The following is a 6,750-nucleotide window of genomic DNA, read 5'->3' as shown; positions in this document are numbered from 1 at the left end:
TAAAAAACATTTCTGTTTATATTTCTGTGCTCGTTTATTTCCCTCAGACCATAGGTTCACATCCCTTTTGTTTACAGTGAATTCCTGAAAATGTAGGCTGTGAATTCCCAAACACATATGCTGTTTGTGACCCGTTCCTCTGCATTCCCCTAAATCATACTATAGTAATCCGTTTTTCCTTGCGGAAATGCGGATGGCGTGGAAATCCATTACAGAATCGTGTTAAATTGGTACTTCTCGGTAGCGGCTCACACGATGCACATTTAACGCACAAAAGCAACCCAGCGGTCTGGATCTACATTTCTGCTGAGAGTTCATCTGTACATGGCAGCACTAAATCAGAAGCTAGTAGTTACTTTTATAATAAGTAGTTTACTGGCTATGTTCTTTGAAGCCCGTGCAACACAAACCCGTCTAGTTTCAGCCACATTAATGACAGCCCAAGGATGCACAATTTTGTTAAGGTTTTTTGTAATAAATTGCTGTTAATTTATACCATCAGCTTTGCCATTCAAAAAAAAAACCCCTGAACTGTCAATTTAATACCATAATACTATGAAACCATGACATTTTCAGACTAAGGTTATCATGGCGTATTAACACCCCTAACAGCAACATCAAACAGGTGGAACAGCCCTGATTTGGATATTTTTAGATCCACCTTCAAAAACAGAATCTACTAAACAGAGCAGCTCAGGGGGGCTGGTGAACAGCTCCAGGTGTCCTCGTACACAGAGGGGCTGTCACGTTACTCACCTGTGGAAGAGTCCGGCAGGACCAAGGTGGGGGCGTAATTCTGACACTTCTGGATTTTCCTCTAATCCTGCCTCACGGTCATGAGCAAATTCCACAATAACAAATCTGCAAGGAAAAAACAGTGATAGTGCAAAACTAATCAGAATGAATACATATATATATCCACTCACTCACTCACTCACGGGATCCACACATTCTAATTCATATTGGATTTCCCCCCTCACCTTTCACAAAGCGTCGATTTCAGACGATATGAAAAGTAATATTCCAGCAATAAAGGTTGATTTACACCTCGCACGGCCGCTCCTTGCTTCCTTCCTTTTTTTATTTGATCATTTAGTGGGGATCGTATAACTGTATATCAGACACAAATGAAATCAGGTTCCGCGCACATTAAGGCCGTGTCTCGGTCCTGCTGCCCGGCCTCTCCTCCGAGCCAAGGGCATACTACTGTTCATTTTCAGGACCATTTCCTTCTATGATTAGGCGATCAATCAATCCCAGTCTTCAATCTCTTCGCGCAGACGGGATTATCTGTCCATCTCCCCCTCTCCTACTCTCACTCGCCCGGGCGCTCGCGCGCTTGCACAGCGGCAGCGCATTAACATCAGATCAGGTATCGCCGAGCTTGCACGCCCTGCAACGCCAAACAGACCACAGACAGACATCTCATCATCGTCCTCCTCTAATACTCCCAAAGCTCCCCTGACACGCACACACACACCTAACACAAGCAAGGCTGACAAAGCGCATGAAGCTTGGTCATTAAAGGATTTGTTTTACCTTTGCCTACAGCCGGTTTTAAAAACATCCTTCTTATGCACATCAGAGACTTCCTGCCCTGTTGCGTCGCCTGTTTGAAGGCAGGAGCTGCGCTCAGCCTCTGGCTTGTTGACGGTTGTTACTATAGTGAGGCGCGATGTCATCCATCCCTCGTGTTGCCCTCCTCTCTCCCAGAAACCCCACAACGCACCCAACCGCTACTATATTCCCACAATGCAACAGGGAGATGCAACATTTATCAGCCGAGTCTATATATAAGCCCTTCTGGGTGTCTGAGACGGTAAGAGAACATATCCCATAAAATGACCACTCCGGCCCCGTTTCATGGACGACAAGAGTCATGTTATGACGAACGCACCACAGTAATGGTGAGTGAGCCGCCACGAACCACCACAGACCAGGTCATGGGGTCACCGGCGCCACGGTGGGGTGTTAGGAGGCCATGATAGGAAGACCCTGGTACACCAGCCCTTAAGCAGCAAGCATGGCAACCTGCTACAGCGAGGTTAATGAGAGCACTGCACAACACATGTGCAGAGGTCACAAGGGCGTTACTACAACCACCGTCATTTGTCTAACTTGCTATGAATTAAAATAAAAATGCACCAACGTGCCGTCCTCCCACATCTGAGACATTACTGGCAATGCCGACCTAAGCAGGGCTGACTGAGCAAACATTCGTTAGTACTGATCAGTCAGTTCAATCATGTCTACATACGAGATTCTCTAAACTTGTCAAACCAAGAATTTAGCCCACTTCACACTCTGTGTTTTTAACCTCAGAATTCCGATTTAGCCCACTTTGCACTCTGTGTTTTTAACCTCATTCTCCACTGCCTTGTAAACTGCACTGTATGCAAAAACATACATGTTCATTTTGTGTTGTTTTTATATCACGGAAATCAAAAGGTTCAGGGTGGCGTGACCGAGGCAACCCCGACCAAGGCATGAGCTGTTACAACCAGAAACTGCCTCCGAGCAGAACTGCTTCAGATGCTGTGGGGACGTTTATTATTCCCCGACGGCAGACGGGGTCCTCTTCCCACACTAAAACTTTTAGTGGCGTTCATCAATCCGGGAGCCAAAGGCGTGCATCACCCTGGCTCCTCCGGTAGACGGGCCTGGACCGGAAACATGAGCCGTCACACCATCACTCACCCATCGCTTGAGCCGGGTATGAAAAACAGCCACGTCGTTTTAAATGACGAGGAGGGGAGGAATGAATAAGGAATACATTTACACAGGGTAAGCAAGAGCCTGCACAGGTGGGCTAAACCCCCAACAACCCCCACTGCTTTTGTGTCGATGAGTCAAAATGGGCCAAGAGAGAACGTCGCATCGTGATGTGCAGATATTGAATAAAAGGGTCACCTAACAACCAGTCGGGGGGTACAAGACGAACCTAAGAAGCTTTTTGATGTAAAGACACTAATTCTGTTAACAGCACTGATCACGCTGACATGCTTTCATTATGCCACAAAGCCTTTTAGCACCATCTGAGATGCTAATAAAGTTGCAAAGCCTTCAAGACACTCAGTACCCCCCCAACACACACACACCCGACCTTAGCCTTGTGAGTTCTTTTTGGACTAGAGGCATCACTACTGTAAGGAGAAAGCACTTGTATCTCCATTTATCTCCCTTGAGGAACTAAATGAATAGTCCTGGAATTTACCCTGGTACCCAGGCAATCTGGATAGAAGATATTTCCAGAAACTGGAAAGAGAGCAAACATGATAAATTAATCCTTATTAACAAGGCTTATTTACTGTCGGTTTCTCATCAGATGTGGTGACAATGAAAATCATTGGTTGCTCCACTCATATTTCTCACTCAAAATGACTAGTTGATCGGCCATCACACGGTGCTTATAAACAGAAACATTTGGAAATCATAAAATGGCCCTAAGCAGAGACCTACCTGCGGAGTGTTTGCCAAGCTTGTCCCCACTGGACTGAAGCTCAGTGACTGTGTGGACAGGAGGAACCTGGGACACAGGTCATGTCTGGAACTCTCTCAGTTCCCTTTGCGGACTGCGTATCTGCACATAACAAACATGAGTATTAATCACAGAAGCGAACAAGCGCCCAATTTCTTAAAGATCCCTTTTGTTCAACATATACGTAAGACCTTAAGGAAAAGTAATACTGACGTATATCTGGATAAAGTTAGCAAAACAGAACAAAAGTCGAGGCTGACATGCTAAGCCTCTCGGATATCCACACGGCTTTTTTTTCGCTGTCCGGAGAAGCGGCCCGCACGATAAATGGTTTTAATAACAGATCACAATCCCCGAGAGCGCTGGGCCCGGGTTTCTCACATGTCATCATTTCTAATTACGCGCAGCGTCACTTACGAAAGTCCCGCCGCTTCACATCAGGACGGCCGGCCATATCCTCCGAAACAGCAGCAATTAATCAGAGGCCCCAGCCGACGCTTTCATGTAGAGAAGGCAGAACATAAGAGTCGTTTTACTCCCAGCCATATCAGCGGCTTCTCAATATCAGACGCAGCAAAACCTGGACATTGTTAAACGCAGTACCTCTTCAAAGCTGTAATGTTATGTTTAAAAAAAGAGAGAAAGAAAAGAAAATTTGTAGTGTTTGTAGTGTAGGCCAAGTAAGTGAACCCACTTTAAACACAGCACGGCACGACCGCAGTATAAGACACGTGTTTACAGTGTTTAACTGGTATGATTAAAAAGAAACTAACAGACACTACACGAATAAAGCTAGCCTTACATCAGACAGAGCGATACGACAGCCACTCCAGATCAGGAACACAGTGGCAATTTTTGAGGGACACTCAAGATTTCTATCGCAAGGTGCAAGAATTGAAAAGCACTTTTAAAGTTAAGAGATAATCCAGGATACGGGTCTTGGTGGTGTTCCGCATGGCAAGTGGATTATGTCACTGTCATCCTCCACCACACCAGTCTGGTAGGTTAACATTTCAGCCGCGTCTCCATTTGACTCCAGCTCCTCCACAACCCAAGGAACACGGCACAGAAGATATGGACGGACAACAATTTCATTTTAGGTTTACCTCAGTAAATTTTCCAGTTTTCGATTAACAATTCCTGGTACCCATTTTCTGCTTCCAGATGAGTTACCTTTATAAGTCTTGCACATTCTAATTGAATATGACTGATTGCTGGTACACAACTCAAGTTAAAGTCTACAGGATAAGATCAAAAATAGTTGCACTGAAGATGTGTCCTGGCTTACCTTAAAATATCTCTACTGTATTAATTACCCGGGTGTTTAGGTTACTAAATTTGGCTCAATTTACAGTAATAATCAAATTCATCTCACTCTTCTCACCCACCACTGAAATGTAGTTGATGTTATCATCTCTTGACTGTTTTCTAAGATAGCTGGCTACAGGTTGCTGTAACGTCAGTGAAAAGCTAATAAAACAGATATGTAAACTCGCCATCATTATGTCGTTCTGTGGAGGTTATGTCGTTATCTGGAGGTTATGTCGTTATCTGGGGGTTATGTCGTTATCTGGATGTTATGTCGTTATCTGGGGGTTATGTTGATGTTATGTCGTTATCTGGATGTTATATCGTTGTGTGGAGGTTATGTCCTTGTTATGTCATTATGTGGAGGTTATGTCATTGTTATGTCGTCATGTGGAGGTTATGTCGTTGTTATATCGTGGTGTGGCGGTTATGTCGTTATGTGGCGGTTGCTCTACCTGCTCAAACTAAACGGTTGCGCACCGTTTTACGCGATGAACCGGAGGCTGGTCTCGTGCGCGGGTTTGCTCTCCCTCGTGCTGTGCAGGTGTAGCTACATCCGCCCGCTTCTTCCCCTCGTTGGTCACTTAATTCACAAGCGACGCCGGAAGCGTGCAGCGGCACGCTCTGCTCTCCGCACGGGTAGCAGCTCCGAACACGCGCCCCGCAGCCCGGGCAGCCCGGGCAGAGCCCAACGGACTGCTCGGGCAGCCAATGGAGAGTTTCGAAACCTCAGCGTCACCGTGGCAAGGACCAATCACAGGACAAACCCCGCAGTGGGGGCGGTACTCTGAGAAGCGTGCCTGGCAGGGATTTCCATGGGAACTGAGCAAACATCACGAGCAGTGCCCTCTGCATCGTGCAAAGGGTGCAGAACCGGAACTGCACTGAGAGCGAGCCGTTGTCTTGGTAACCCAAAGCTACCCTTGCCCTTTTTATTTTTGATCATGTTTTACTCTCTGTTTGCTCTAGACACTCGCGCAACCTTCCTTCTATCTCTTCCCACTCTGGCTAAATCTCCAGAGTAAACTTAGTCCTTAATTCTTCATTTTCCCAGATGTGGATTATATTACTGTAATGCTCTGTATTCTGGAATTAATGAAGCATCTCGCTAACAATTAGTTCAAAATGTCGCAGCCAGATTATTAATTTGCTGAAAGAGATTTTGCATATGTTGTGGACATGTATGTGTGTATGTGTATATATGTGTATACATGAGTGTGTATGTGTATATATGTGTATACATGAGTATATATGTGTATACATGAGTGTGTATGTGTATACATGAGTGTGTATGTGTATATATGTGTATACATGAGTGTGTATGTGTATATATGTGTATACATGAGTGTGTATGTGTATATATGTGTATACATGAGTATATATGTGTATACATGAGTGTGTATGTGTATATATGAGTGTATATGTGTATATATGTGTATACATGAGTGTGTATGTGTATATATGTGTATACATGAGTATATATGTGTATACATGAGTGTGTATGTGTATATATGAGTGTATATGTGTATATATGTGTATACATGAGTATATATGTGTATACATGAGTGTGTATGTGTATACATGAGTGTGTATGTGTATATATGTGTATACATGAGTATATATGTGTATACATGAGTGTGTATGTGTATATATGTGTATACATGAGTATATATGTGTATACATGAGTGTGTATGTGTTTACATGAGTGTATATGTGTATATATGTGTATACATGAGTATATATGTGTATACATGAGTGTGTATGTGTATACATGAGTGTATATGTGTATATATGTGTATACATGAGTGTATATGTGTATACATGAATGTGTATGTATATATATGTGTATACATGAGTGTATATGTGTATATATGTGTATACATGAGTGTATATGTGTATATATGTGTATACATGAGTGTATATGTGTATATATGAGTGTATATGTGTATACATGAGTATGTATG

General features: G+C 43.7%; 1 protein-coding gene across 12 annotated transcripts in view; it reads right to left on the bottom strand.

Annotated features, from left to right (window-relative positions):
• Nucleotides 1-5,894, bottom strand: part of pmfbp1 (polyamine modulated factor 1 binding protein 1) — a 117,717-nt gene extending 111,823 nt beyond the window's left edge. For 6 of the 12 annotated variants that reach the window (XM_081709273.1, XM_081709285.1, XM_081709248.1 and 3 more), the window contains exons 1-4: nucleotides 5,242-5,884; nucleotides 3,896-3,975; nucleotides 3,460-3,580; nucleotides 757-861 (exon numbers count right to left, since the gene is read on the bottom strand). The gene's annotated coding sequence lies outside the window, so the exon portion shown is untranslated. Of the gene's footprint in view, nucleotides 1-756; nucleotides 862-980; nucleotides 1,394-1,539; nucleotides 1,669-3,459; nucleotides 3,581-3,895; nucleotides 3,976-5,241 lie in introns of those variants that run through there. The other 6 variants (XM_081709250.1, XR_014121722.1, XM_081709297.1 and 3 more) reach the window with 6 other exon arrangements.
• Between the last annotated feature and the right edge of the window lie 856 nt (nucleotides 5,895-6,750).

Source organism: Electrophorus electricus, chromosome 3 (assembly GCF_041902795.1).
Source record: "Electrophorus electricus isolate QZ-2024a chromosome 3, ASM4190279v1, whole genome shotgun sequence".
In the NCBI taxonomy this organism is placed as follows: domain Eukaryota; kingdom Metazoa; phylum Chordata; class Actinopteri; order Gymnotiformes; family Gymnotidae; genus Electrophorus; species Electrophorus electricus.
The sequence above is the reverse complement of the archived record's forward strand: the minus strand, read 5'-3'. Positions and strand labels throughout refer to the sequence as shown.